The 9,435-nt window shown below is 40.3% G+C and overlaps 1 long non-coding RNA gene across 1 annotated transcript; it reads left to right on the plus strand.

Moving 5' to 3' along the window:
* The first annotated feature begins 2,121 nt into the window (after positions 1-2,121).
* Positions 2,122-8,594, plus strand: LOC121881396. Its single transcript, XR_006091777.1, has 3 exons — positions 2,122-2,189; positions 5,418-5,545; positions 6,704-8,594. It is a non-coding gene; the product is annotated as an uncharacterized LOC121881396 (long non-coding RNA).
* Positions 8,595-9,435: the final 841 nt, after the last annotated feature.

The following is a 9,435-nucleotide window of genomic DNA, read 5'->3' on the forward strand; positions in this document are numbered from 1 at the left end:
TTCGCTCCATAGTTAGTGCATAGGCAATGCATTAATATCAATCTTCTCATCAAAGTGAACTCCTCACCAAAACTTCACTGTCAGACATGGCTGTAAAGCTACCTTAATGTTGGTTTCATTCACTAACAAAGACCACGCCATTTGAATGGTATAAAATTATTTGGATTGTCAAGAGGGTTCAGGATTGGATGAGGATAGTGTATGGTGGGCTGGATGAGGGCCAAGGGGTGAGGGATGAAGGGATGAGAATCGAGGGTTGAAGGGTGAGGGATGAAGAGATGAGGGTTGAGGGGTGAGGGATGAAGAGGGTGGCTTTGTAGGCCGTTGAGGGGCAGAGTGGCGGAGGCTAGAGTGAAAGTGCTTGCAGGCACAGTGTTAATGACGGCTGGAGCGAGGGGATCGGTGACGGGGGGTGCTGGAGACACAGAAAAAACATTTGGGTGATGGGGAAGGGAGGGGAACAGGGATAGAACAGTATGAAATTGAGTGGGTCCATCAGAGGGAGCACTGTGGCTCGGTGCAACTGTTGCTATTGTAATGGCAGGACCGGAGGTGGCTGAGGAAAGAAACATAAAAGAAGGAGCTTCTGGAGCGGGTGGAGCTGAAAGCGTAGAGGTAGCTGCAAGAGTAAAGGATGAGGGGATCTATGTGCGGGGATTGATTGTGCAGCCTGCGGACACGGGGATGAGAGAAAAGACGAAAAACCTGAGACAGATCAGACAGGGAGGGAGCAGGCACAGGGGAATATATGACCTGGCCCTGCAAGAGGGCTGAAGCAGTTGGCTGCGTTGTGACGTCATCGACGTGCGGCGTACACTTGGAAGTGAGCGGCCGTCCAGAGCAGTGGTGGAGGTGGAGGCAGAGAGGAGCAGGAAGAACCTGGCTTTGTTGTCAGTTCGGCGAAACGGGATCTGTATCCGGAGTTCAGCCTGGCCTTCAGCCGGGGCTGAAGAAGCCTGGGCTCTGTTGTAGAAGGCGGCATTGTGACATCATCGGTGTGTGGCGTGCGTTGGCCCGGCGGCGGACAATGAAACCGGAAGAGAGGGAGGATTTAAGCTGACGGCAAGAGGGTTGATGGAAATAGAGTCTGCATAGATGCATACCATTGCGTGGATGTGTGTGGAGCATCTGGATCCCAGCTGATCAGAAGCGCGGCGTCTGGAGGAGAAGGGTTCCATGTGGGTGTGGTGGTGAAGGAGATATTTCGTTGGTACTGCTGGATCTAGTCGTGGGCGGTATGTTGCCGAGGAACGTGGATCACGGAGCACGGGCGGGAGGCAAACGTTTGCAATGCAAGCGTAGGTCGCGTGAGAACTGAGACAAACGGGAGAGAAAGGGATTAGACACGCTTATATAGGTATGCATGGGTGATTGAATTAGTGAGAGAGAGGGGCGTGGTCTTGTTCCTGAAGCTTTGTTATAATAGTAACTCCATTTCTAGAAATTCAGCTGCGTTTTGAGACACTTTGAAAAAGGGTTAGCTACCTGTTCATGAATGAAGGAGGCAGTATCAGGATATGAACTACAGACAGCAGCAGAATCTGAACAAACAACAGCAACAATAGCAAAGTTATGAATAGAAACCAACAGTATTTGTGGCATTGTATATGCCATGGTCTCAACATTATTACAATTACTTCCTCGAGTGTTGCTATTATGTTTAGCTTGTGCAAAATACAATGCTCTTAAGGAATATATTTCAGTGTAGGCCAGTGATGATTCATCCCTGAATTGCTGCCCTGTGAATATACTTAAAATTCTTTAAGTTCACACAACTCTCCAGGCAAGTATGTGAACAATGACCCTCACGGCGCAACTATGTGTGTGCCTTGATAAAAAGCGAGAATATCATTATAGCATTCATTGCTGTGAGAGATAGAGGGAACTACCAAATATTGTAGTTGTCCTTGAGACAGGTGGTAGAATGTGTTTGAGCTGGTATGTTCTAAAGTACAGGTTCAGAAACATGAAGTACACTATACATCTAAAAGTAAGAGGTATCCCAAAACCTAAGCAGAGCCAAAGAGATAGTCTGAAAAATGTTACCAGATGGTGTAAAAGGGACAAGGACAAGAGGAGGTGAAGAAGAAGGAGAGGAGAATATAGAAGAGGCTGTGAGCCATCAGAAGTATGAAAAATAGATCGGACAGCCTCAAGTCAAAGGTCTCTGCTCAACAAGACATGAGGATGTGAGTGTCCAATACTGCATATCACCCAACCGTGGCACTGACACATACACACACACTCACACTTCCTCTCTGAAGCTGATTTGTTATCGCTGCCTTTCCAGGGTCACTGCTTGTGTTTGATTGGCTGCCACACTGTAATTTAGAGGAAGTGGAATGGTGCTATGCTGACACTAGTCAAGGCCAGAGACAGAGAGAAAGAAAAAAGAGAGTGATGTGTGACGAGTATTGATTCCTTCAGCCTAACATTTGGCCAGTCACTGCGTTCTGATGAAGTTAAAGGGTGATGAAGCACTATGGACTGCTTTAACTAAATGTCTGTGGTGTAGCTGATGCTTGTGCATGCAGAAATACAAGCATCAATCTGTGTGGACAAGCCTTTCTTCATGTGGAGGGCAGAGTGTTGTGCATGAGATGTAAACGCACTTGCATGACTGAATTATACATCTGAACCATGGGTCTAACTTTCTTGTGCTTGTGAAATGCTCTTCCATTCTGTAAAGACTAATAATTAACTAATCTGCAAAATTCATCCACATGTCTTCCCAAAATAAGCAGTGTTACTGTAGTTGGTGAACTACTATAGCTGGTGAGCTCATGGCCAACACATTACCATTGCTAGACAGTCACATTAGCTTCTTTCTGTTTTCTCTGTATTGTGTTGTTTTCCCCCTGGATTTACATTCTCAGGATTGTGCATAATTGCAATCAATAAAGAGTTATTGAAGTGGGGGAAAAAAAGCTCTCAAAGCTAGAAAGCTTGCCAGGCAAGCTTGTTAGCTTGGTTGCTAATGGAACAATAAGAACAGTTTATTCAAAAGACATATTGTTACACAATTAACTTCGGTGGATGGTGCAATACAGCTAATGAGCTAAAATAGCTTCCTCAATTTCAGACCCTCTGGCTCCCTGTTTCCTTCAAGGTCAGCACTGTCCAGATAGTTTGCTAAAAAATTATCATGTTGAAGTTGAAACATGACAGATTTGCACAGGTTTACTTCACCTTCTCGAGCGAATCCACAGTCTGCAGTGATTCCATTGAAATTAATCTATTTTTCAGCTTAATTTCACCAATTTAAATGTTCATATGTGGGGTCCTTGACACATCAGATGTGCATTCACTCTGCACCCAGTTTAGAAGAAACCACGCCCACCTCTGTAGGACGAAACCGCGCTCATGCATAAATACATAGTATTACATTCACATTTCTTACAGGGAAAGTACAAAAACAAACTCATAAGTTATTACCATCATATCAGGATACAATAGAGTAGAAAAAACTATATTGTCTATACAAGTGGCAATTTTTAATGCAAATCTTTCTTCAGGCTTCTCTGTCCAGCTTGTTTTCAGTCAGTCAGGTTGCAGAAGCAAAACATAGCCCTAGGGGATGGCACATGGTGCACAATGTTTGGTAGAAGTCTGCATTTCTAAAATTTTGAGGTTTTAGTAGGCCTTTTCTTGTGCAGCAGAATCAGAATCCTGGGAATACAAAACATGCAAACTGTTTTGAGAAGATATAGCGAAATAGTGATGGTGATCTGAGAAAAATAACAAGTCAATGACCATAACATTAATTTGGAATGACTTGACCATAACAATAACTTTGAATGACAACCTGGCATAATGCATTAGGATTTTGTGACAACACATCCATAAACAGTAATCATGGACTTGATGGACTTTGACAAGTGAACTATCAATATATTGCATGTATTATATTAAAAATTTAATTAATGAAAGATTGAATATCTTTAGTGGAGGCACAGCCTTTATAAGAACAGCAGATGTGGTAGAAATAGTCATCTATTCCTATAAAAGTTGGTGCACAGTGGAAGTGAATAGTTTAAACCCCCCAGACAGTCTTTATCAAAAACAGTGACTTTGACAGTAATGGGAAACCTGTACTTCATGAGTGGTAAGATTTACACATACTGAATTACATCCCTTCAGTTGCTGTCATGCCAATATTAAGATTACTAAAGGCCTTTGAACTAATCTAATTCCACAGTAAGAAAATGGCTGTAATTCCATACTAACTATTTGGGGTGGGGAAAATAATAGAGGCTTTGCCTGGGGTAAACTTGACCACCTCAGCCAAGGGAAAGTACTGCAAGGTAGCAAAAAATAATTTCCTGTAGAAAAAGGAAAAAAAGGAAGGGGGGGGGGGCTCAAGTGAGGTGAGGCTTCAGGCACTTGCCCCTGTTTGATCTAGCCATGTGTCTGCAAGGAAAACTAGGTTGATTTTTGATAATGGGATCACTGGCTAAGTTCCTAACATCAAGCACTGCCAGCTTCACCACAGCATTTCAGTGGGTGTGTTTTGATGCAGTTTGAACCCAAGTCAGTCATGATTCATTCACCCAGTTGCATGGAGTTAATAGATGCAAGACTGCCAAATGTGACTGACTGAAAGACTCTAATGAAAGGCCTGTGGCTGTTATCTACTCTCTACTTTTTTCTGACCTTTATCTCAATTTCGTAATGCACCATAATAGGATACAGCGTGTACTATATACTGTTTTGCCATTAAGATACACAAAATGAATGTCTAGGTTTGTACTAATAGGAAATAATATAAGACGTTCACTGATGGACATCAATTAAACTACATAATCAGTGCTGTAAAAAATGAAAAACTGAACTGCTTTAAGTTGCAGATTGTGTTTTTAGTTGTCTTGACAGCGTAATATTTAGCTTCTGCCTGCCTTTAGTGGTGCACATAACAGAATTTAAGTTCGGTGGTTGGATATTTCTAGCTGAAACACACCTCAGGAGCTGTTAGCAAAGAACTAGATATTATCTAACCTAGTTGCTAATCTTTCGACTGATGATTTAACCAGAAGAGTTTCATGCCCATCCAAGCTGTGGCTGACTGTGAGTCATGTACAATTGTCTGAATAGCTCTCACCACTTAACAATTCTTTTTTAGTTGTAAGTCACCTTTACTTTCCCTTGTCCATCAGTAGCAAACACACAAAAAAATAAATCTGACAAATTTGGCATTATACAAACATTTTTAATCATATTTCCTTTTTAACAATGAATAACAGTACAAAAGTACAAATCTCTGAAAAACAGAAATGTATACCTCACAAGTCACAGTTTTATGAGGGCTGCATTGTTGGCTCGCTGCTAAAGCTTAATATTGAACAGCTAAATACAGTATGAGATATCAATCTCTCTCAAAATGTTGACCCATTCCTTTAACTGTTTTTTTTTTCAAACAGGTGCCTCCTTAGGGTAGCACATGGGGCAGTGAAACACTAAATGAAATCATCCTCTACAACACTCACATTACACAAATCAGACTGCTCCTCTGGAATAACCTTATATCTACCTACCTGAATTACCAGTGGTAAGTAACTGTTCTTAATTGGGCACACAAGAACCTATGTCTTTTATATTGAAAACAGGTAATTTTTTTCATAATCCACATAATAATCAGCATTACTGTAATCCCCCACTTCAATCCTCTAATCCCTAACACTGCTCTCAGTCACATTTATGATGCCATCTGAAAAGTATAAGTGTAGGAATGAGGGCAGACTGCACACACAAATAGGCAGGACAAGCATTTTATTTACACCTCTCAAAACAAATAGAGGCAAACTTGAAAGTAATAAAAAAATGTCACACACACTTACCAACCCGTTTTCATTCCCAGGGCGTCAAATAGTGCTACTTTGTCACACCCCTTGGCATCTGATACTGACACACAAGGCATACTTTAGCACTGGTTTGAGACGCACCAGGCTCTCGACTTAGTCCAATATAAACCCATCTGCATCATTTTCCAACCGTTACAAATCACTGTTAAAGAATAATTATGTTATATGGTGTGACAACGCTGTGGTTAAAGTCTTGTTTAGATTTAGGCACAAAAACCACTTGATTAGGTTTAGGGAAAGATCATGGTTTGGGTTAAAATGATCACTTTTGGGTTAAAATGATCACAGCCAAGCAAACAGTGGTCCCCTGCATCAGTCCAACTTTTTGCCATCTATTTATCTCGCCATCCCCCCAACCCTCCACCTCCAAATAAGGACATTTGTCACCTTATATAGAGGTCATGAGACGTCATCAGACATTGTAGGAGTTCTATAGACGTCTATCAGACTGCTCTGCATTTTGAAAGATGATGCTAGGGGGTACACAGTATGTTAAAAAGTGACTCAGAGGGGTGTGACAAAGTGGCACTATTTGATGCCCTGGGAATGAGAACAGGCTGCACTTATGTGGGCTGTACACACCAGGGGTGTATCAGTTCGTGTATTTGTCCTGAACCATTCAGTGTCCTACAGGATGTTTGGTAGCAAGTAGCATGCAAGTGGCATGCTCATGGTTGTATGCCACGGATGTATACATCCACGATGTATGCTTGCCGGGTTAGCCAAGTAACCCTCATTACCCATGCTCATGTAGTGTCGCTGCCGTCATTATTATTAAAATACGTACTGTTATCTCCATATTTAAACGATAGCACATCTCCTTGTCCCCCTCCCCTCTCTGACAGTTGCCTTTGATTAAGCCTTTCGGAGCAGCTATAAACACATTTGATTTCCGACATTGTTGGACATTACATCGTAAGAACCAGTTCTGAGCGGCCATAAATCATCATAAAACAGCTGTCAGCAAGTGTCCTGACTCCTTGTAGGAAACAGAAGGTTTGTTTTCCTTTTCTACTGCGGAAGAACTAAACCATTTCAGTAATAGTTACGGGCAATGAGCCATTGTTGGATGTTTACATTTTTCAAAATAAGGACCAAAATATTATTTTCTACCTTTTTTTTCTGCTGTGCAAAGAAGTACCAAACCCTGACCCCAAAACCGAGGTGCATACCGAACTGTGAATGTTGTGATCCCAAATTACAAAACACTGTGGCACCTTCAGGACATACTGAAATATTTACTTTTGTGCATATATTTTTATGTCTTAAAAATATGTGATTCTCCCTTTATGTGATGTAACAAAGCCAAATGTAAGTAGATTTTGGATACAAAGATATAAATATGTATTACATGCTGTATATTGTATTCTCTAGGGTAATGAAAATTCAATGAATCTGGACTCTGTGCTTAAAGAAGAGACCACACACATGCATAAAAATGACAACATAAAGATATGCAGAAACCATGGGTTCAGTGTTGGGTCACTTGGTGTTGCTTTGGATGGAAAGTCTGGTGTATTTACTGAGTATTAGTGATGGTTTCTCTGCCAAAATAGGCTTTTGCTTTCTTCTGCTTTCTTCTGTGTGTGTGTTGTGTGCAATTCTATCTGTTCTGGCTTTTTGTCTGAATCTGTACATTTGCCAACAGCAGTGATTACATCACTGTCACACACAAATGAACAAACGCAGCTATGTAGATGACCTGATTAAAAGCATCATACTCTGTATACCTTTCTTTTTTCATGTAGCAAATAAAGCCTATGAAGAGTTAAACCCTGCTGGATTTGTCATAAAGCTCCTGTTGTCTGCTGCTGTAGGATTAACTTACCTCACAGACATCATAGGCTCCCATTATTTTCAAAAATCCCTAAAACAGCTCAGACAGAGTGTTGCAGTGTCCTAACATAACAAATCATGTTGGACAGTGTGTGCATTACAGCTTTCCTAACGTAGACTCACTCATACTTTTTGTTCTGAGTGAAACACTTTTTAGTTTTTTCTCATTTCAAACTACAGCTTCATATGCCTGATAACAATGACATTGAAAGAAGAATGGAGAATAGTGTTATAGCTGGAGACACTAAGTGATTTCTTTACATTTATTTCTAGTCAAATAAAAAAACTTCAACGACTGTAACTGTGGCGTTAAGAAGCAATAAGACAAAGAAGTTGTCAGAGTTATCTGATTTACAGTGATGGATTATGTTTGTCAAGGAAGCTGAACTGAATGTCGCTGAGTGGTTCCAAATAGACTTTCTGAAAAAAATCATGGACATTAACAGCGATAGAAGAATACAAATATACACTAGTGTTGCCCTTCAAGATATTGACCCTTTGAGTTCTAAGATATTTAAGCCATTATTGCCATAGCTACAGCCTCTGTGTCTGAGCAAACCTTTATGATAGTCACTGGGAAAAAATGTCTGCCGGTAGATTTTTTTTTTCATTTGCTACTTGAAAGATTTTCATTTTCTGTGGAATAGGCACACATAGAAACTTTGTAGTGGATCATATTTTAATTACAGATATGCCATTTTTTCTAGACATTGGATAATGTGTAACTGTTTTTTCAATTTTTGAAGTAGTTATGGGGTTGTTAAACAACATTACTGCAACAAAAAACTTCATTTGAAGAAGGCAGCCTTTTTTATGAATGACTTTGCTGAGTTCTGTAAATCTAGCACCAGGTTATGTGTTATTTGTTTTTTGTTGTTTGCCACTTGGGGGCAGCGTAAAAAGCTGTAAACACATCACTGACATATCACCTTTATTATGGTGAACATGTTAGCAAACAATTACCTATTCTGTTTACACATCTAGCAGACAAAAAGCAACATTAGTATTACATTTTTTCCCTTCATGAATATACAGGTAAGTCCAATATTAACTCTAATTTCAGCACCATTTTTGGTATCCACTAACTTCTGAGAGAAATATCTGGCTCTTAAACTGCTAAATGCTACACTATGTTCAGCGGCTAGCTAAACATTATCTGTCTGCCATTTGGTGCTGTGCATGTAGTGTACAGTGTGTTTCTCAGGGCCTTTTCTCTGACAACAGCAGCCAAATGGGGTGAGATCTAACCAAAACAATATAGTTATGGGCTGTAGAACCAAAACAATGGGCTAAAAGATGCTAAAATGCAATTTAGAGCCAAGTTGAACTGCAGGTGAGTGATATTCTCTGTGGGTTTCTCACTACAACTGACCACTTTCACATTGCACGTAGTCATTAGATCCATTGTTAATATGAAAATATTGATTTGTGAAGCTTTGGGTTAAGCAAAATAAGAGGCTAGAGAAATTTGGGCACTCACACTGGAAGAAATGCTATACCTAGGTTTCAAGTTCAGCATGTAGCAAGTCTAGGTGGGTAAATTACTGTATGTTTGACTTTATGATAGTTACATGAAGATGAATTCTAAAACTTGTGAAAGCAGTATATATAAATTCAAAAGAATTCTCAATACAGGTATGCATATTAAAAAAGAGAACAAATCTCCACAGAGTTATTACTGCAGTTAAACAATCATCTGCAGCAATATTCTCCTATAAAAGTAAACACTAACACACAGAGA

Source organism: Thunnus maccoyii, chromosome 16, assembly GCF_910596095.1.
Source record: "Thunnus maccoyii chromosome 16, fThuMac1.1, whole genome shotgun sequence".
Lineage (NCBI taxonomy): Eukaryota > Metazoa > Chordata > Actinopteri > Scombriformes > Scombridae > Thunnus > Thunnus maccoyii.